Here is a 22,450-nt window from a genome sequence, read left to right as displayed (position 1 = left end):
ATGAAATAAGTCAGAGAAAGACAAATACCGTACAATTTCACTCATATGTGGAATTTAAGAAACAAATGAACAAAGGAAAAAAGAGACAAACAAACAAAACATTCTTAAATACAAAGAACAAACTGGTGGCTGTTGCTAAAGGGGAGATGGGTGAGTGGAGGGGTTAAATAGATAAACACGGGATTAAGAGCACACTTATCTTGATGCATACTTAGTAATGTATTGAATCATTATACTGTACATACCTGAAACTAATATAACACTGTATGTTAAGTATACTTCAATGAAAACATATATATAAGTAAGCACAAACATATATGTACACCCACCCACATAGTCAAAGGACGCAGATAGGAAATTTAAAAAATAATTAGCAGTGGCTACTAACGATATGAAATACATATAGTTTCACTAGTAATCAAAGAAGCAAAAACTAATATTATCAGACAACTAATTTCATCTACTAAACTGACAAAGTAATAGAGAAAAGATACAGTTTTGGGTGAGGGTATAAGGAAACAGTCATTTTTACACATTGCCAGAAGAACAGAATGGGTACATTCTTGGACCAAGTAATATCCTTCTAGGAATTTACATAAGGCAATGTCCTTTTTGTTTTGTTTTAGCAAAAGAGGCAGGATGTAAGCAGGTAGAGGGATTTCCAAGTTTCGATTTCCATACAGGCTTGTTTTATCTGAAGTGGGTGTAGGGATTTCAGGTAATTTTAAATTTTCTTCTTTCTGCTTATCTGTATTTTCTAAATTTTCTGCAAAGCCTATTACTTCTGTAATTACAGTAAAAGTGATCTGAAAAATCTTATGTTACTTCAAAGTCTAATCATAAAGCTCTACAACAAAAAAGGCAGTATATATTTCCAGAAGATAATTTGATAATGGGAACCAAGAAAATTTAGGTAAGCATACTTCTTTTAAACAAATATTTCTCCAAATTGTAAGCTATAACTGAGAATGATGAAAATCTGTAAAAGAAATAATTTGAAAGTAAAAAAAATTTATTCCAATTCAATATTTTTACTTTCCCATTTTTGTTAAAAATATAATAAATATTAACTGTAGAAAAACCAGAAGACATAATCTCTTCCCGTTTTATAGAAGAAAGCTGTATCATGGATCTATGGATAATACCTTTTTGTGAATGGCACAAAATATACCGTATTGCTCAGATTCATCTTAGCAGCAAACCCTTTGTCCTCTTTTAAAACTTCAGTCTTTTGCATTTATGATGCACCTATGGAAAAAGGAGAATAAAACACATAAGTGTAGAAGCAAAATTAAAGAGGCAACAATTGATCATATGGTAGTTTTAAGTATTTGCAAATGTAATATTATGAAGTTAAAACTTTTATCTTCATCTGTTTGTGATTATAAATGCAAAAGTAAGATTTTTCACATCAAAGGCTTAGGCTACACTTTCACAAGCAATCCCAGGGAAATAAAAGTGTCCTTAGATTTCAGAATCTATATTGAGACTTCCATTAGTTTGAGTCCAGGGAAACTCAATAGAGGCCACCAGTAGACAGGACTAATCTGACAGCATGTGGTGATGCTACTGATTGCCAGTAAGGCTTATATTCTAAATTGCTTTTTCAGTAGCCATGATGATTTACATTGACTCATCTATCTTCCCGCTCTTTGGCTCTCCTATAGCCGATCTTCTGCATTTGGGGGGTAATGATTATTCTTTATTTTCTATTAAAAAACTACATGCCCAATGTAGAAAATCTGGGAAAAATATACTATTATGAAGAAAAGCCCATAATCCTACCCAGGACAAAGTCCATTAACAATTTGGCATACTTTTCTCCATGCTTATATTTCTTCATGCTCATATTTATTTTATTATATATAGCTGAGATCATTTATACATATAATTCCATAGTCTATCTTTTATTTATTTATTTATTTTTAATGTTTATTTTTGAGAGAGAGACAGACACACAGAGTACAAGCAGGGGAGGGGCAGAGAGAGAGAGGGGGACACAGAATCCGAAGTAGGGTCCAGGCTCTGAGCTGTCAGCACAGAGCTCAATGTGGGGCTCAAACTCACGGAGAATGAGATCATGACTTGAGCCAAAGTTGGATGCATAACCAACTGAGCCATCCAGGCGCCCCCAACAGTCTACCTCTTTTATCTAATTCTGCATTATAAACATTTTGCCATTTTGTCACTGTTCAGAAAGATCACTTTAATGACTGCTCAGCGTGTATCTCCTTATTCATTCACAACTCTTTCTCCACAATTGGAAGCCAAGACTGTATTCAACTCTTTGTTGAACTATTAAATATTACTGTGTTTTGAAGATATTTAAGCGTATTATTCATCTATATTTTAGGGCTTTCTTTGGAATGGGTTCCTAGAACTAGAGTTATTTGGTCAAAGAATGTAAAAATTTAAAACATATAACATGTATAATGAAATAACTTTTAGGTAAGCGGACTGGCTTTGGAGATGAAGGCCTTATAGAGGGGAAAAAATTAGGAAAAAAGGTATTGACCTCCATTTTCACATTTTTCCTGATCAGGATATCCCAATCTCCTCTCATGTCTATATTTACAAACTAAACTTTCTCATTATTTTTATTATTCCCTCTGATTCTATAGCTGTGGAATGTTTTAGGTTAAGTGGTAGGTAAAACTTGCCTGAGTTCTGTATCACATTTTACCTAACCATCAAACCAATCAATCACTGCCATGTCTGCATATCTACCTGCTAATATAGCCTGACTATAGCTTCAATAAGCTAAAATATTCATTAAGATATTAAATGAACACCAGTTGCAAGATTTCATTCTTTTTAATTTTTTAAATATTTTAATTTATTTTTTGAGACAGATCATGAGTGGGGGGGGGAGGGGCAGAGAGAGAGGGAGACACAGAATCCGAAGCAGGCTCCAGGCTCCAAGCTGTCAGCACAGAGCCCGACGCGGGGCTCGAACTCACAGACCGCGAGATCGTGACCTGAGCCGAAGTCGGCCGCTCAACCGACTGAGCCACCCAGGCGCCCCACCAGTTGCAAGATTTCTAAGTAAGTAATTTAAAATAAGGCATTTACTAACATCCTCATGTCCTAATTTCAGATGCAGGAGGAACTGTTCACTGGCATTTGGACATGCAATCGACACACATGGTTAGTATTTTTTTTTTCCTCTAAATACTCTTTCATTCTTACATAGTTTTCTCAAAATGTGTTCTTTATCTTCAGTTGCATAGCTCTATAAATATAATAAACTCTATGACTTCTAAAAATGAAACTTTCTTACTTTTTTTGCCCCTGCTGGAAGACTGCATACGCTGTTGAGCCTGAAAACTATATTCAAGTTTGTCCATTACACCTAGGGGATGTTTCTCAGCTTTCTTCCATTTCAGAAGCTCCCTTCTTTATAAATATCTCTTGAATTCCATAAAACTGTCTTGTTTTTCCAAATTATTCCTCCTATAGTTTCTCTTCTTTTCTCTGATCTCTAAATGAATGTTCCTCCAAGTATTCGCCCGAAGCTCCTGTGTGTGACTGCAAGCTGCTATCCTAATTTCTGTGCATTCAATGGGTCCCTGTAACTCTATGGCATCAGACTGTGCCAACCTCCTTTCCCAGCCCCATGCCCATATTTTCAAGTATGTTTTTGGTTTCTCCCCTCACATACACTTCAGGTTAACTTTGACCCTTCCCTATTCCCTGCCTCAGTTAATTTATAATTCTGCTTCAAATATTTCTTTTAATCTGTTCTTCACTTTCCATTTCTGTTATCTCTTTCCTCTGCCTCTTCTTGGTGAGATTCTATTCTATCTTTTCTGGAATTCATCTTAAAAACATTATTATCATAATCATCTTCCTGAAGCAAAGTTCAGATAATATCACATCTCTGCTCAAAATCTTTCAATGTCTCCCTACGGCCTACAGTATAAAGAATAACTTTACCTAACTAAGATTCAAAGCTGGCCTCATTTTGTAGCAATGTGGATGGAACTGGAGAGTGTTATGCTAAGTGAAATAAGTCATACAGAGAAAGATAGATACCATATGTTTTCACTCTTACGTGGATACTGAGAAACTTAACAGAAGACCATGGAGGAGGGGAAGGAAAAAAAAAAAGGTGGAGATGGAGGGAGCCAAACCATAAGAGACTCTTAAAAACTGAGAATAAACTGAGGATTGATGGGGGGTGGGAGGGAGGGGAGGATGGGTGATGGGCATTGAGGAGGGCACCTGTTGGGATGAGCACCGGGTGTTGTATGGAAACCAATTTGACAATAAATTCCATATAAATAAAAAAACAAAAACAAAAACAAAAGAAAACAAAACAAAGCTGGCCTCAAACCACTTTTCTAACCAAAATTCTTCAACTCCATAATCAGGAAAAAATGAATTACTATTCAGTTACATTTTCACATCTTTGTCTTTGCTTATGCTATTCCCTCTAACTAGAATATCCAAACTCCAAAACCACTTTCACAGCCCAGCTGAACATCACCCCTGGTATAAGACCTATTATTTTCTCCCTTTGCTTTGGTTTTAAATATATATCTATTATTTATATATAAAAAATATATAAATATATATTATATATAATATATATATTATATTTATATAATATATATTATATATTATATATATTATATTTATATTATATATTTATACATATAAATATTTAAATATACACATAATAAGTATATATATAGTGTGTATATATATATGTATATGTATATATACATATACATATATATATACATATACTCTAACTGGATGGCAAGTGCTTCTTCACAGGTGGATACGTGTCTAAATCTGTTTTGATTAATCATTGTATCCCATGACATCTTTTAAAAAAGTGGGTTTTTTTAAAGATATAATTCACATAAAGATATGCAATTCAACCATTTAAAGTGTACAATTCAATGTTGTTGTTGTTTTTTAGCACATTCACAGGTATGTGCAATCATCACCATGGTCAATTTTAGAATACTTTCATCACCACATAAAGAAGTCCCATATCCATTGGCAGCTATTACCCTCCCACCCTTCCATTCCTGAGCAACCACTAGTCTACTTTCAGTCTCTATAGATTTCCCTGTTCTGGACATTTCCTTTGAATCATCTTTTGTGACTGACTTCTTTCACTTGGCATGCTGTTTTGAAGGTTTATCCATGTTGTAGCATGAATCAGTATTTAATTTCTTTTATTGCTGAATAAAACTCCATTATATAAATATACCACATTTTGTTTATCCACTTACAAGTGGATGGACATTTCAGGTTGTTTCTACATTTTGGCTACTATGAATAATGCTGTTATAATCACTTGCGTACAATTTTTTGTATGGACATACATTTTCATTTGTCCTGATTATATACCCAAGGGTCGAATTGCTGGGCCCTGTGACATCTTTACAGAGCAAGTACTCTACAAAAATCTGCTGATATCTCTTTCCCTTTCCCATCCCAATCTTACTCTAAAAATGATCTTTAAATTCATCCTTCCCTCCAAACATGAACAAGGACATTTTTCCTTCCAAGAGGATGGCATTTTAAGAATTAACTGAAGATGAAATGCTAGGCATGGAATTATTGTCTCCCTCTTCCTTGACCTCTTGCAACCTCAGGTACTGCATTTATAGTGAGAACTGAGAACTGTTCCAAGAATGCAGTATTTCTGGTCTTAGGCCCTTGGGCCAACAGAACCATCCAGCTTGCTGAGAGTAGATGATTTCATCAGAGATGCGCAACTGAAATGATTTTCTTCACTCTTTAAGAAATGGAAATCTTTCAACAATGGCAATCAAATAAATTATTTTTCTACAGACACTCTAACTTAATGTAAGTAAGAACACTTGATAGAGAGTAGAAATAGAATTATTTTTCAGAAGTTCCCTTTTCCCAGAAACTTTCAAGAAAGATAATTCTCGGAAGGTCTTAGTTGACTTTCAACATTGTAATCACACTACATGAACAATAAACCTGAAACCAACTAGTTTGAACAACAACAAAAAACTACAATATTTCAGCATTAGGGAGTAAGAATCAGAATGTTTCATATTGGAAAGATTTTAAAGATCAGACCCTTCAACTTTTTTTTTTTTTAAACCAAATCTCAGACAAGTGTCAAATCACACCTATGCAGTAGTGTGACCCAGAATTAAAACCCAGGTCTTCTGATTCCCCATTCCAGAAAACTTCCTTCTAAATCAAGCTGCCCAAGGCAGACTTCAAAACACCAAAAAGTTTTCCGATTTTGCTATATAGTGGAGGGTAATTAAACATAAAATTGGACTTCTGTGTTATTATTTCTCCAAAAGACCTCATAACACTTGAGTATGCAGTGGTGGATTTAGTTCTTATATAGACTGAAGCATAAACAAATTTAGGGATCTATTTAAGAAAACATTTTACAAAACAGGGGTGCACGGATGGCTCAGTCAGTTAAGCATTAGACTCTTGATCTCAGCTCAGGTCTTGATCTCAGGGTTGTGAGTTCAAGCCTCGCATTGGGCTCCACACTGGGCATGAAGCCTACTTTTGAAAAAAAAAAAAAAAAAAGAAAAGAAGAAAAAGAAAAAAACATTTTACGAAATTCCCATACAGAAATAGATATTAGGGCCTTAGAAGGGGCTGGTGCATACGAAGGGCTCTGAAACTTAAGCCTCACTATAAATTAGCCTATGTAAATTCTTTAAAAAAAAAAAAGTTCATTTATTTGAGAGAGTGCGAGCATATGAGTGGGTGGGAGGGGGGGTACGTGGCAGAGAGAGAGGGAGAGGGAATCCCAAGCAGGCTTCATGCTGTCAGCACAGAGTCCAACATGGGGCTCGACCTCACCAGCCATGATACCATAACCTGAGCCAAAACCAAGAGTTGGACGCTTACCTGACTGAGGTGGTTTACAAAGGTGCCACCCAGACACCCCAGCCAGCCTGTGTAAAATCCTATTATTTCATTCATTATCTTGCTCCCAGAGGGAGACAGAGGCAGGTAAAATCTTCATTTTACAGCAATGAAAAATGAAGTACAATTAGGTGATGGGATGTTTTCAAAGTCAAGACTAGACCAGTTTTTCTCCCTTTTTTATACTACAACTATCTTTATAGACTTGAAGAAAATTGTTTTTAAAGAAAGAAACAGAAAACTGTTTTGGTTAGTTGCTGCTACTGTCTGCCACTAATATTTACTTGTTATTCTGAAGTAAGAAACCTTTTTTATGATACTTTTACTTTGAAAATAAAACTAGATGCTAGTTGCTTTTTATGCCATTGTGATCATATATCATAACTGGAAAGGGACTTTAAAGTCATCTAATTTCTACTTAGCAAATAATGCAGAAGTGGCTGGAGTTTATTATCATAACAATGATAAATTTTAGTCTACTCTTGGGTCAAATGATATTAAATATTGTAAAGAAGCCTCTTCCAAGTCACCCTTTAAGAGCTTATGTGTGCTAAAAAGTAATTATATCAATTATTTTGGTTTCTTAATAGATATTATTTTCTCCTTCTGTAAAAAAAGATGTTTAGATTGAGAGAGGAAAGGAGAAGCTCCTTTGGATTTCTTAAATTTATTGAAATTATTGTTCTGATACTTTGATACAAGGCTGGCAACTTGAAATCAAGGATGTATCAATTTGGGGGAAAATGGTACTTAACAGGAGTCAAGACCAGTACAAAAATGGTGCTGATATGTCTCCACAAATCCCAAACTATTCTAAATTTTTTTTTAATGTTTATTTATTTTTGACAGAAAAGAGACAGAATGCGAGTGGGTTAGGGGCAGAGAGAGAGGGAGACACAGAAGCAGAAGCAGGCTCCAGGCTCTGAGCTGTCAGCACAGAGCCCGACGTGGGGCTCGAACTCACGAGCTGTGAGATCATGACCTGAGCCGAAGTCGGATGCTCAACCAACTGAGCCACCCAGGCGTCCCCCAAACTATTCTAAAAGATTTGACTAGGCTTGAAGTTTTCACTTTGCCCTATATCTTAACCATATGTATGGCTTTACATCATTGTAATGCATAATGATAATTTACTCTTTCAAAGAGTTTCTTAAACTTGGTGGATATTCAAGTCCTTTAAAAAAGTTCTTACATTGGGGCGCCTGGGTGGCGCAGTCGGTTAAGCGTCCGACTTCAGCCAGGTCACGATCTCGCGGTCCGTGAGTTCGAGCCCCGCGTCAGGCTCTGGGCTGATGGCTCGGAGCCTGGAGCCTGTTTCCGATTCTGTGTCTCCCTCTCTCTCTGCCCCTCCCCCGTTCATGCTCTGTCTCTCTCTGTCCCAAAAATAAATAAAAAACGTTGAAAAAAAAAATTAAAAAAAAAAAAAAGTTCTTACAGATCTCTAACATCTTCTTTAGTCATGAAGTTTTAGTCATCCACTTCATTTATTTATTCATCTATTCATTCATTCAGCGAATATTTATTAAGGACCTAACACATGTCCTGTACTGAACAAGGCTTTAGGTTCTTCTCTCTACTCAGAGAGCTTATACTCTAGTGGAGAGAGACACATGAATATTGATACTTCAAGTAGTAATAAATATTATAAAGAAAAAATAAAGCCAAGGTCAGTGGTCAGGGTAGATCTCTCAGATAACTTAAAAGCTGACGGAGGCCTAAAGGCTAAAGGAAGTCAAGTAAAAGCCATAAAGATACGTGGCAAAAAGGGCAATCCAGGCAGAGGGTCTAGCAAGACTGCTTGGTATATTCCAAGAAAAGTCAGGCTGGTGTGGCTAGAACAGAGTGAGCCATGGGGAGTGTGACAGGGGAGGAGACAAGGTCTTCATAACATGATTAAGACTTTGGATTTTATCAAAGGACCACTCTGACTACTGCGTGGAAAACAGATTATATGGGAGCGTGGTTAAAAACAGGGAGCCCTGGAAAAATCATTACAAAGTCCAAGCAAGAAATGGTGGTAGTTGGTGCCAAGGTGGAGGAGATGGTGGTGGAGGTAGTGAGAAGTGGCTTAATTCTGGAATAACTTCTGGAATAGACAATGGGCTTTGGTGCTTTAGCTGAGTAAGAAGGAGGAGAGAAAGAAAGGAAGAGAGACTTGAAAGTTTGTGGCCTGAGCTACTGAAACTACCCATGTACAAAACTGTAATAAACTTCTTACAGCTTTTGTACAACTTCTAAAACAAGTTTACAAACATTCCACAAATCAAAGTTAACAACACTGATTTAATATAATAGATGTTATTATTTTGTTGCTACAGTAGCCCCCCAAACAAATACGGTCTTATGTTTATTCACCATGTGATGGCTTAATTCTCCCACCGCTTGTCTCTACCTGTACTCCTGGGGAAAATTCATTTACACAGCTTGACTTTACATCATCTGGTCTTCCCAAGTCAAGAATCCAACATCTATGCATTAATTCCATTTCCATACTTTTCTTATTACTCTGAGACAGAGTAGTACCACTTGGCACTGGGGCTATGGCAAACACAAACTCACATCCAGAAATAAAGCAAATCATAGAAGTTTGGCAATAAGGTGGCTATCTACATGTTCCACTATGCATTTTTTAAAGGAGATAATCATCAAAATGAAAACATAACAAAAAAATCTCACAGAGAATTTTTAGAGCTATTTTCAAGTCTTCCAATTCCCAGGAGTCAATGGATCTACTTGAAAACACTTTACAATGGAGTCATATCTTACCCAAGGTGGTTGAGTTCAAAGGTGGACATTTAAGGCCAAAACTGCATATAGTGCAAATTATCCTTGAAAATGCCAGTATACAGTTGGTCTTTGAACAACTCAGGGGTTAGGGGTTCTGACCCCCCGATGCTGCCAAAAATCTGTGTATAGCTTTTGCCTGCCCCCAAACTTAACTATTAATAGCCTACTGTTGAGTAGAAGCTTTACTGATAACAAAACAGTTGACTTCGTATATGTACTATATACTGTATTCTTTTGATAAAGCTAGAGGAAAGAAAATGTCATTAATCATAAGGAAGTGAAAATACACTTATAGTACTCTACTGTTTTGCTTTTTTATTTACGTAGTCTGAGAGAGAGACAGAGACAGAGACAGAGAGAGAGAGAGAGAGAACACACGCATGTGAGGGGCAGAGAGAAGGAGAGATAGAAGCCCAAGCAGGTTCCATGTCATCAGCACAGAGCCTGATGCAGGGCTTGAACTCATGAACCATGAGATCATGACCTGAGCCAAGATCAAGAGCCAGATGCTCAACGAATCGCACCACCCAGGTGCCCCTCTGCTGTTTTTAATTAATTATTTTTTAATTTTTTAAATGTTTTAATTTATTTTTGAAGGAGAGACAGACAGAGCATGAGCGGGGGAGGAGCAGAGAGAGAGGGAGACACAGAATTCGAAGCAGGCTCCAGGCTCTAAGCTGTCAGCACAGAGCCTGATGTGGGGCTCGAACCCACAAACTGTGAGATCATGACCTGAGCCGAAGCCGGATGGTCAACCAACTGAGCCACCCAGGCGCCCCTCTACTGTTTTTTATTTCAAAAATCTGCAGATAAGTGGAGCCATGCAGTTCAAACGTATGTTGTTCAAGGGCCAACTATATATGGTTTTGTTTATAAAATCCTTTAAATTAATACTTGTGCACAGGTAAGTGTGGGAGTCATTGAGCTAGTCTAAAGGAGAACAAGAAAAGTTTATAAAAATAAATCTTTAGAAAAAAATTCTTTGTTTTCAAATTTTTAAAAAATTTTTTATTTTTAATTTACTTCAATTCCAGTATAGTTAACATACAGTGTTATATTAGTTCCAGTATAAAAATAATTCTTAGGAAGTCTAGTGAAGCCTACGGATACCTTCTCAGAACAATGTTTTAAATGAAAAAAAATTAGCCACTTAGAATTACAAAGGAAACCAGTTATATTGAAATAATCTTATCAAAATATTTTTAAAAATTGTGATTTAGTAATATGTATGCTTCTTTATTAATTCATTTAGTAGGTTGTCTAATAACTGTAACAATTTCAAAAAGCAATATCAACATAAATAATATTTTGAGATTTCTGTAACTGTAATATGTTTTAAAATACCTACTGGTGGCTGATGACGAAGTCCCAGATATTGTTAATACTTGTGTGGTTTGTTGCTAACATTAATAAATTAGAGGTTAGGGGCGCCTGGGATGGCTCCGTCGGTTAAGCGTCCGACTTCAGCTCAGGTCATAATCTCCGTGGTCCGTGAGTTCAAGCCCCGTGTTGGGCTCTGTTGCTGACAGCTCAGAGCCTGGAGCCTGCTTCAGATTCTGTGTATCTCTCTCTGTGCCCCTCTCCCTACTCACGCCCTGTCTCTCTCTCTCTCTCAAAAACAAATAAATGTTAAAAAAAAATTAGAGGTTAGTAAAAACAAAACTGAATGTTTTCTAACACATTCCTCGAGCTACAGAAATCTGGGTATTCAAACCATTCTCTCTTCAAAAGAAAACCAGTATAAATGGGTACTGCTGAGGAATTCTAAAGAGTTCCTGACTATCTACAGAGTTTAATCCATTCTGTTTCCTATCAAGCTTCCATAACTTCTATTAGTAGAAATTAACAGAATGTTGTGAGCATTAAATAACATATGCTGAGCACATAGTGGATGCAGGAAAAAGATTTGCTAGATGTGAACATAATTCTAACTTGATCACATTTGTATCACATGCATTGTTATTTGAAAAGTTGTGGAGAGGAACCTGGCATTTCCCCCTGCGGTTCCACTAAATAGCCCTCACTCCTATACCTTTTGGCATTAGTAGTCCCATTTCTATAGAAGTACTTCATTATGTTTTAGGAGTTGAAATGCATGTATGATGCTACACCACTAGAAGTCTCTATCAGGGCTTTTGGTTGCAAATGACAGAAACCGACTCTAGTCAACTTAGGCTAGACATTTGTTTATAGATGTGATATTTTGATTTGTAATAAGATGTGTGTGTGTGTGTATCATATTATATTATATTATATTATATTATATTATATTAGGTCTTCATCTGGCATAGAATCCCTAAAACCCTTAGAATTTCCTAAGTGACAAGAGCAATAAAGGTAGAAAGCCTGTTGTTATTCATAAGAAGCCCCTTTCAACCACACCTGAGTTTCTGTTAATGAAGCGACTTTTGGAAAGCCCCTATGGATGGGAAGTAGTTGTCAGGGCAACCAACCCTGATTAGAAGGTGGGAAATTTTCAGCCACATCTCCTGACCTCAGGGAGGAGGGCGGGGCTGGAGATAAAGAATTCAGTCACCAATGACATAGGATTTAATCAATCATGCTTATGGAATAAGGTCTCCATAAAACTCCCAAAAGGGAGTCTGGAGAGCTGCCAGGTTGGTGAATGCATCCACATCTGGGAGAGTGGCACGCCCCAGTTCCATGGGGACAGAAGTTCCTGCACAGGGGATCCTTCCAGACCTCACCCTATGGGCCTCTTCATCTGGCTATTTGTATCCTTTATAATATTCTTTACAACAAACTAGTAAATATAAGTGGATGTTTCTGTGAGTTCTGTGAGCCAATTGGCCAATTAATTGAACCTGAGGAGGGGGTTGTGGGAAGCTCCAATATGTAGCTGGTCAGTCAGAAGCAGTGGCAACAACTCAGACTTGCAGCAGGCATCTTAAGTGGGGGGAAGGGGGGCAGTCTGGTAGGATTGAGCTCTTGACCTGCGGGATCTGATGCTGTCTCCAGGTAGAGAGTGTCAGAATTGAGTTAATTGTTTGGTGGTTTTGGAAAACACACATCGGAATAGGCTATCTCAGGATGAACCAGAAAGCTCAGAAAATGGGCAGGCCCCTAAAAGGGCAAATGCATATTCAAGATCATGCCACAGTAAATGTCTGAGATGCTACTGCTACTTTGCTTTACTATACTCTTGACTCCTTTGCAACTGCCACAAACCATACCTATCTATTGTGCCCCGAGCTCTCAAGATTCAGGGTCCTGGGTTGGGGCATCTGATTGACCGAGGTCACATGTCCATATGCCAGCTGCCAGGCAACTGGGAAAGAAATATCTACCTGTACTTCTTCCATATCCATAGCAGAAGGACTAACATTGCCTCCTTTCTATAAAAAAAATCTTAAAAAAAATTTTTTTTTGAGAGACAGAGAGACAGTGCATACACTCACGCAGGGGAGGGAGACACAGAATCTGAAGTAGGCTCCAGGCTCCGAGAGGTCAGCACAGAGTTGTGAGATCATGACCTGAGCTGAAGTAGGACACTTAACCAACTGAGCCACACAGGTGCCCCACCTCCTTTCTATTCAAAACAGGATAATGTTCAAGCAATGGGCAACCCACTCTATAAGCATCTACTCATTAATGATCAAAAGCCAAATCACAACTCAGAAGTGACAAACTTGGATTTGCAGCATTCCAGTATTTAATTCTGTCTCCTTAATCAATTTCCTTTAACCTAAGTAAGTTTTATTTATTTATTTTTAAGTTTTATTTCTTTAAGTTTCTTCTGTATCTACAAAATCTTACTCTTCTCATGAGTTTAATAAGAGGTGTAGTGACCCCAGAGTAGTGCTCAACTAGTCATTCATTCATTTATTCATTCAACATCTACTAGATATTCATTATCCTTAAGACATCATGCTAGGGGTTGAAAAATATGTAACACAGAAACTAATTATCTAGAACCAGTGATTGTTGCAAGTAGTGTGGAGGTTCAAAGGAGGTAAAAAGAACCAACTCTCTAAAGAATAGGGGATAGGGGTGGGCAGGTGATTGATGCGTTCATGGAAGAGTGACATTTGGATTGCTCTGTAAAGAACAGGTAGAATTTTCAGGAAATGCTGTGAGCATATGATGGGAGGTTGTAGCATGTTAGGAAATGGCAAGTAACTTAAGTTCTGCAGATCTGGGGCAAGAATCCTTTAGAAACAAAGGTGGAAGAGTCTTAAATATCATGCAAAGGATTTTAAGCTTTTTTCTGCAATGATGAAAAACCATTAGTAGACTCAGTCTTCAAGAATAATACTGTAGTAGGGGCGCCTGGGTGGCGCAGTCGGTTAAGCGTCCGACTTCAGCCAGGTCACGATCTCGCGGTCCGTGAGTTCGAGCCCCGCGTCAGGCTCTGGGCTGATGGCTCGGAGCCTGGAGCCTGTTTCCGATTCTGTGTCTCCCTCTCTCTCTGCCCCTCCCCCGTTCATGCTCTGTCTCTCTCTGTCCCAAAAATAAATAAAAAACATTGAAAAAAAAAAAAAAAGAATAATACTGTAGTTGTCTGGCAGTAATACACAGGCTGAACTAGGAAGATTTTGTTTAAAAACATTACACACACATCATAGAAAAAATTGGAAGAATATAGACTGAAATGTTAATAGTGGTTATATTTGAGTATTGGGAATATAGGCATTTTCTGTTTTCTTTTTACTTTTCTGTATTTTCTATATTTTCTCCATTGAACGTATGTTATTTTGTAATGAAACATTAAGTAAAAAATATTTTTAAAAGGTTGAATTGGAATAGAAGGAGACTAGATCAGGAAGGTCAGGTTAGGGCTACCAAACAAGAAAGAATAATAATCTTATCCTAGAATGTTGGCAATGAAATTGAAAGCAGAAGGTAGATACCATGACTCTGGATGCAAGAATAACACAATAATAACATGACTTAGAGTCAGCAATTGACTGGAAAAGACATGGAAATCAAAGTTAGCTCTGAGGCTCTGAGAACAAGTGACCGAGGAGGCAAATGTTCTGTGAACAAAAATAGGGAATTTAGTAGAAGGGACAAGTTCAATGGTAGAAAGATGAGTGTTTTCTTGCCAAATGGACTTTTAAGTGCTAGACGCACATCCAAGGAGAGATATACAGCAAGTAGTAAGAAATGAAGGATGGAATTCGGGGGAAATGTTGGAGCTAGACATTCAGATCTGGAACTATTTGTATAAGGTAGATGAGAAACTCAAGAAGGAACTATGGTAACTCAGGTAAAGAATGGAGAGAAAAGAGAAGGCTGAGAATGAAATCTTGGAAAAATATTTTGAAGTTGAAATCTTAGTGAATGTTAGATAAATGCTAAGTCAATATTATATTTCTATAATCAGGCATTCTCTCCATTATACTCAATTTAATCAAAAGGCCCTAAGTCTAACAAAGTGAGATGAACAGTCAAAAAAAATACTATCAGAAATAAAATTTAGATTTTTGTATGACTGGCTTTTGCTTCATGTTAATTATATAAAAAAAAGTCCCCTGTCGTTAGAAATGTATTTTTTGAAAAGAAAATATGTGCAGTATAGCAATAAAGTGAACCAACTGATATATTAATTAACATATGTTTAATTTTTTTTACTAACTTTTTGTAGTCAGAATTTTAGATTTAGAATGTATCTAAGGTGGGCTCAAAGAAGTTAAGTTGCTTTTAACTTTAATATTAATGATTTGGTACTCGTGCCATTATAGTCTAGATTGAATTCCTGATCAGAGAATACTTGCTGGTTATGATGGGGAACAGCATCATGGTATAGTCGAAGAACTCTGCACTGGAAGACAGGAGCTGCAGATCCTAGTCCCATATTGGTCTCTAAATGGCTCTGTGGCACTGATCAAGTTCTTTAATTTCTCTAAGCCTCACTTTCCCGGTCTTGGGCCTAGTTGAGAAAATTTCTAAGTTCTATTCCAACTCTAAAATTGTATGATTTTGGCAGGTTTCTCGATTTAAAATCTTGAATTCAGATTCACACACATAAAAATGCCCTGAGTTCAATATAACTAAAGTTCCCTGCAATCTTCACTTTAATTGTTCCAAAGTCAAATAAAAGAAAAACCCAAGATGTAAATGCTTTTAGTCTCTGCAAATTTTACCTGCCACTGATCACCAAATACATGAAGGCACTGTGAGAGCCCTGTATTTATACCTTTTGACTCCCTGCTACAGGATTACAATGGCAGACATTGGAGATAATAGAACATGCAGAAATAAGAGCTTCGAAAATAAACCTTCTTACAGCTAATGAAGGATTATCTGGCATGCAATTTTTCTAAAATGTCACAGCTATTAGCAAGTCCCTTTTGTGTTTGTTTGGGACTATTTCTCTTCTGTCTTCACTTTACTGCCCTGAAAATAGAAGTTTTCTTGAAGCACAATCAGATTTAGGGACCCCAAAACTTCAAAATTAAACTTCTATTTACTTCTTGGAAAAAGTCTACTTGGCCTCTGCTATGAACTGAATTGTGTCCCTCCCCCCACCCCCAAATTCATATTTTCAAATTCCAACATCTAAAATTGACTGCATATGGAGATAGGGCTTTTGGGAGGTAATTAAGGTTAAATGAAGTCGTAAGGGTGGGACCCTAATTCAATGGGACTGGCGGCTTTATAAGAAGAGGAAAAGGGGCGCCTGGGTGGCTCGGTCGGTTGGGTGTCCGACTTCGGCTCAGGTCATGATCTCGCAGACCATGAGTTCGAGCCCCGCGTTGGGCTCTGGGCTGATGGCTCAGAGCCTGGAGCCTGCTTCCGATTCTGTGTCTCCCTCTCTATCTGCCCCTCCCCCATTCATGTTCTGTCTCTCTCTGTCTCAAAAATAAACATGTAAAAAAAAAAAAAAAAAAGAGGAAAAGAGAATGGTGTCAAATCTCTCTCTCTTTCCACCCCACTCCCTGCCCCTCTCTCTCCCTTCCTGTCTCTCTCCCCCTCCCTCCCTTCCTCTCCCTCCCTCTCTCTCTCCCTGTTTCACTCCCTTCCTCTCTCCCTTCCTTCCTCCCTTACACTGGCAAGGAGGGAAGTCCATTTGAATATAGCTCCAGAAGGTGGTCATTCTGCAGGCCAGGAAGAGAGATGTCACCAGAAACTTAATCTGTTGGCACCTTGATTGTAGACTTCCTAGACTCCAGAACTGTGAGAAAATTAATTTCTCTTTTTTAAGCTACCCAGTGTGTGGTATTTTGTTATACCAGCCTGAGCAGACTATGAAAGCCTTCTTCTTCTTCTTTTCCCTACATGTTTATTTATTTATTTTTGAGTGACAGGGAGGGAGGGAGGGAGGGAGTGGGGGGGGGAGGGAGGGAGGGAGGGAGGGAGAGAGGGAGAGAGAGAGAGAGAGAGAGAGAGAGAGAGAGAGAGAGAGAGAGGCAGGCAGAGAGAGAGGGAGAGAAAATCCCAAACAGGCTCCATGCTGACAGCACGGAGCCTGATGTGGGGCTCCAGTCTCAATCTCAGGAACCTTGAGATCATGACCTGAGCTGAAATCGAGAGTCCTAAGTTTAGATGACTGAGCCACCCAGGCACCGCATACTAACAGAGCATTCTTTAAGAATTTTTGGAGTAAGATTTGGGCAATATTCAAATGGCTACTAAATTAATAGTGAAAATGCATTCTTTTTCAGGTAGCTAGAGAAACTGATCCTTTCATAATCCTTTTCCTTTTAAAAATATATCTTGATAATTCAAAGAACTGGGTAGAAATACTATTCTTTGAACCAGAAGAAAAAGTTCACAATGATTTCATTATAATAGTAACGTAAAAAACACACAAGTCAGTAATTAGAGTATGCATACTTGATTAAGCATAAAATCCTGACCTAAAATCTGTTTCGAAAGAGTCTTTACATTTATTTGATCTTTCAACAATACTGCCTCTAAATATGAACTTTGAATGTGTTAGTTCCACAAGATATAAGTGATTACAAGTACTTTCTTAAGTATTTAAAGCAACTTCTTCATGATTGAGTCGGACTTGAAATTCAGAAACTGAATGAACTCTGTCAGTTCTCTACATATCACCTGATTTCAAAAACTCTTTAAAGCTGTTTATGAATGGAATCCATCCCCTATACTACTGCCAGCCATTATCAGCCTGAAAGTAAAATCTGACCATGCCACTCTCCAGCTTAAAACCCTTTAATCCCGTCATGTACAGGATATAAAATCCAAGCTCCTTGTAGATAGATGGCAAATGAAATCCTCTGTGATCTGCTTCTTGTCTGCTCTTGCCCCTTGTGCTTAGTAACTGCAGGTCCTCACACGGGGTGCCCCAGCTATTTCTAACTACTTCGTTGGGATATCAAGAAGTTACCCCTTGGCGGCGGCCCTGGGTGGCTCGGTCAGTTAAACGCCCGACTTAGGCTCAGGTCGTGATCTCGCGGTTTGTGGGTTCGAGCCCCATGTCGGGCTCTGTGCTGACAGCTCGGAGCCTGGAGCCTGCTTCAGTTTCTGTGTCTCCCTCTCTCTCTCCCCTGCTCGTGCCCGTCTCTCTGTGTCTCTCAAAAATAAACATTAAAAAATTAAAAAAAAAAAAAAAAAGGAAAAGAAAAAGTAGTACCTGTTGGCAACCTGTTTCTTCTCCTTTTTCCTAGACAACTAGAAAGCATTCAAGAATCTGCTCAGATAGTACCACTTCAGGGTAACGTTCCTGATTGTCCCCTAAGCTGGGGTGGGTTTTTTTCCACAGAAGGATGTGGTAACCATTTCTCATATACACGGTATAAACACAAGATTTAGATTATCTTAGGTAAATGTCTCCCATTAGGGCCATAAACTGCTAAAGGACTGAGATAATATTTGTATCATCAGTGTCTAAAATACTGGCTGGTACCATGCAGGTGCTGTTGAATTATATGAATTCATGTATCAAATATATTAAAACATTTTTTTTAAGGAATATTATAGCAGATATTTTTGTTAAGCAAGTAACCATCACTACTTAATGTGCTTTTTTTTTTTTTTTAAGAGAGAGAGAGAGAGAGAGAGAGAGAGCGAGCAGGGGAGAGGGGCAGAAGGAGAAAGAGAGAATTTTAAGCAGGCTCCACATGTGGAGCCTGATGCGGGGCTCGATCCCATGATCCTGGGATCATGACTTGAGCCGAAATCAAGAGTTGGATGCTCAACTGACTGAGCCACCCAGGCACCCCCTTAATGTGTTTTTTATTTTTTTTAAGTTTATTTATTTTTGAGAGAGACAGAGAGAGTGTGAGCAGGGGGGAGGGCAGAGAGAGACAGGGAGAGAGGGAGAATCCCAAGCAGGCTCTGGGTGGTCAATGAATGGGGCTCAAACCCACCAAACTGCGAGATCATGACCTGAGTTGGACGTTCAACCGACTGAGCCACCCCAGTGCCCCAATACGTTTTTTAAATTATTATTTCTACAGGTTGCTTTACCTAAATGAATCTGACCCTTATTGTGGAAATTCAGTATTTTACTGAACAACATGGTACCCAAATGTTAATAATTTCAGAATTATCAGTACTCTCAACTTACTTGTTCAAAAACCTATCTATTTTAATGGATGTCTTAAAAAAAACTGGCAGTTGATATTATCCCATTTTAACATCTAGAAAACTCTTTGGAGTCCAAGTCTATACATATTCATTTTTAAAAAGTGAAATAACAGCTAGATTACATGTTAAAAACTTAATTCTGCTCTGCAATATTTTTTCCTCATGGACAGTCATAATACACGATATCCATACATTAAGTAGTTTACAATCTAACAGTTAGGCCTGCCTTCAGTCAGCAAGTCCAAATTATCATTTACACTGGTTTATAGGACATCATTCAGTCTTTTATTAGGATTTTAAAATATTCATTCATTGTTGCCTTTATAAATGACCTAATTTTAGGACAAATATAATAGAGAAAATCAACAAGCATTTATTTTAGACTACTATAGGCCCTAAAGACAGAAAAGTTACTTTCATTAGCAGGACCCAGTTTAATGTAATCAACAATATCATCAATATAAATAACATTGATTCAATGCGTAGTATGGGCCAGGCACTGTACATTATCTCATTCAAACCTTAACACAATACTATGAAAGAGGTACTATTATTGATCTCATTTTACAGATAAAAATCTGAGGTCAAACTTCACAGAACTAGTGTATGATAGAGCTGGGATTCAAATCTAGATGGTCTAACCTCTTAAGCCCACTCTCTTAACCACTACGGCAATTTTCAGTTAAATCACTATATGAGAGATTTCAGAAATTAATGACTTGATAAATTATAAAGGATTCTATCTAGTCTACAATATTCCTGAATGCTAACTGCTTAATTATTTTGATTTGCTTTCCCCATGGCCAAACCAAAAGATCAAGGCCCTCCCATCTAAAACTTTCTTTTGGGGTCACTTGGCTGGCTCAGTTGATCTCCGGGTCATGAGTTCAAGGTCCATGTTGGGTGTAGAGATTACACAAGGAAAAAAATTTTTTTAAACCCAAATCTTTCTTTTCATTTTTTGCCTTAAAGAAAAAGGCAGTATCATCATTGAGAATTTCTGTTCAGTAAAAAGTAGTATGCCAATTAAAGACGAGAGAGGCCTGAGTATCTAAAATCTTCTGAGGTAATCCTGTCCTGAGACTTTCAGAGATGCATTTATACCCTAGAAAGTTAGCATTTAGAACTTGAAGCTCTTGCCTAATTTCCAATGTTGAAAGGATAACTCAGCATTCTTAGTCACTTTTAATTTTGCCTTGCCACTGGCAGGTAGGGCAAAGCATCCGTATACGTTGACAGAATACATGTTAGAGCAGTTTCCTCCTGTTGCGAGCTGCCTGTCTCGCAGAACTGCCTTCAGGAGTATACAAATCTCTAGCTATTCTAGCTCATGTACAAGGCAACACCAAAATTCAATACAAAATTGCTTTTTAAAAGTAAACATTCCTACAACAATTGACTTTGGGTATCTCCAAGTTAACTTTGAGGGGTAAAGAAAGTGTACCAGGAACCCAACTTAATATTTAGAGGACTGTTAGCAATACATAGTAAAGTTTTATCCTTCATCTGTTTTAGATGTAGAAGGCAAGATGAGCCACATAAGCAAATAATGCCACCTATGGTAAGTTCAATCGTCTCCTACATTTTCTGGCCTCCAAACTCACCTATACATCGTCTGAAATGTCCTTTTCCTGAGACAAGGTCCTAATAGTATCACACTGCTATTCAAATACCTTTGATGAAGACACCCAAACTCCATAAAAAAATACCCAAGGCTGCTAAGATACGCTTCCAATCTAAGTTTACCAGTGTCTAGTTATTTCTGAAATGTGCTAGATACTTTCAGTGTCCACACTGCTTGCGCCTTTTGCTTAGCGTGGAGTATCTTTTTGTTTCTTTTCAAGCCAAAATTCTACAGCTTCAAGACCCAGTTAAACTCCACCTCTCTTCCTTACTCTGAGAGCTAAAATTCAAAATTATCATGGCACATTATGTGTACTCTTGTTATAACACATATCATCTACAGCAGGTATTAAATTAACAGTGTTCTGTGAACATACTTGCTTCCTCCACTGGCAAGTAAGTTCTTTGATCTTTTCCTCCATATAGCCATGGTTGTTCTCTTCTGCTCTTTAGCAGCTCTGTGTCATTTTTCAATGTGCGGATGTAAACAGGCTGACCTGAGTTGCAGTTTCAATTTAATTATCTACTAATAATATTTATTTAGTGCCCTGACCATGTGCCAGTCTAAGCACTTGGAGAAACAAAATAAAGCTCCCTAACCTGTTGGTGGAGAGAAATAGACAATTAACAATGAGCATAATGAAGTAAATTAGCAATTAAAAGAATGATAAGTGCTTTGGAAGAAGAAAAATGTAGGGCAGCACAGGATGGGAATCAGGAATGCCAAGGGGATGGCTTTAAGATCTCTGCTCAGACGTGACCGTGTCAGAGAGGCCCCCCCGGAGCACCCTTACCAAAGTGTTTTTTCACCCTTTTAGGGACGATTGTCATTATGTTTATATTGTTACTGTTTCTCTCCTGTCTGTCCTGCTCATATGTACATTCTCTCATACATAATAGGCACTCAACAAACATTTGCTAGAATAAAAGGAGATACTCAAATTATATCATTATAGTGAAATCAATCACATGATAAAAAGTGATCTGCTAAATCCTACTAAGAATCCAAAAGAACTAATGTCTTTTCAGATAAAACACAGTGTTGAAAGTATAACAAAAATGCAATAACATTTGGGAATGTGGATAACACAATTGGTAATGCCAGGGTATACACCCAAATATAAGGTGCTTTTTGATTTCAACCCGAACTATTTCTCAGAAACAGGAAGTCACTCTGTATTTCAACCCTTCCTTATAAAGTCTCTCAAATTCCAAGGTACTCTCACAATTTCTTTTGAACAGTAAATTATTAATTGGGAAAGGCATATTAGTCTGAAATTACTCAATTAATGCTACTTTTACATGCTTACAGAGGTCACTAAAAATAAAATAGAAATTTAGCAACTATTCTTGAGATTTTCAGCCCAAATTGCAAATCCTAGATCAGTAATTCTCAAACCTGGATGGGCATCATCACCTGGGTATTTTGTTAAAATGCAGATTCTGAGTGTCAGTAGGACTAAGGCCAGAGAACCTATATTTCTTTTTTTTTTATACATTTATTTATTTTTGAGAAACAGAGTGAGACAAAGTGTGAGCGGGGGAGGGGCAGAGAGAGGAGACAGAATCTGAGGCAGGCTCCAGGCTCTGACCTGTCAGCACAGAGCCTGATGTGGGGCTCGAACCC

General features: G+C 37.7%; 1 protein-coding gene across 3 annotated transcripts in view; it reads right to left on the bottom strand.

The window, feature by feature from the left end:
• The window catches only part of TAOK3 (TAO kinase 3), a 180,780-nt gene that overhangs the window by 96,155 nt on the left and 62,175 nt on the right, over positions 1–22,450 (bottom strand). For all 3 annotated transcript variants that reach the window (XM_058691648.1, XM_058691650.1, XM_058691649.1), the window contains exon 2: positions 1,146–1,248. The gene's annotated coding sequence lies outside the window, so the exon portion shown is untranslated. The remainder of the gene's footprint in view (positions 1–1,145; positions 1,249–22,450) is intronic.

Source organism: Neofelis nebulosa, chromosome 11 (genome assembly GCF_028018385.1).
Source record: "Neofelis nebulosa isolate mNeoNeb1 chromosome 11, mNeoNeb1.pri, whole genome shotgun sequence".
Lineage (NCBI taxonomy): Eukaryota > Metazoa > Chordata > Mammalia > Carnivora > Felidae > Neofelis > Neofelis nebulosa.
This window is presented reverse-complemented; position numbering and strand designations above follow the sequence as displayed.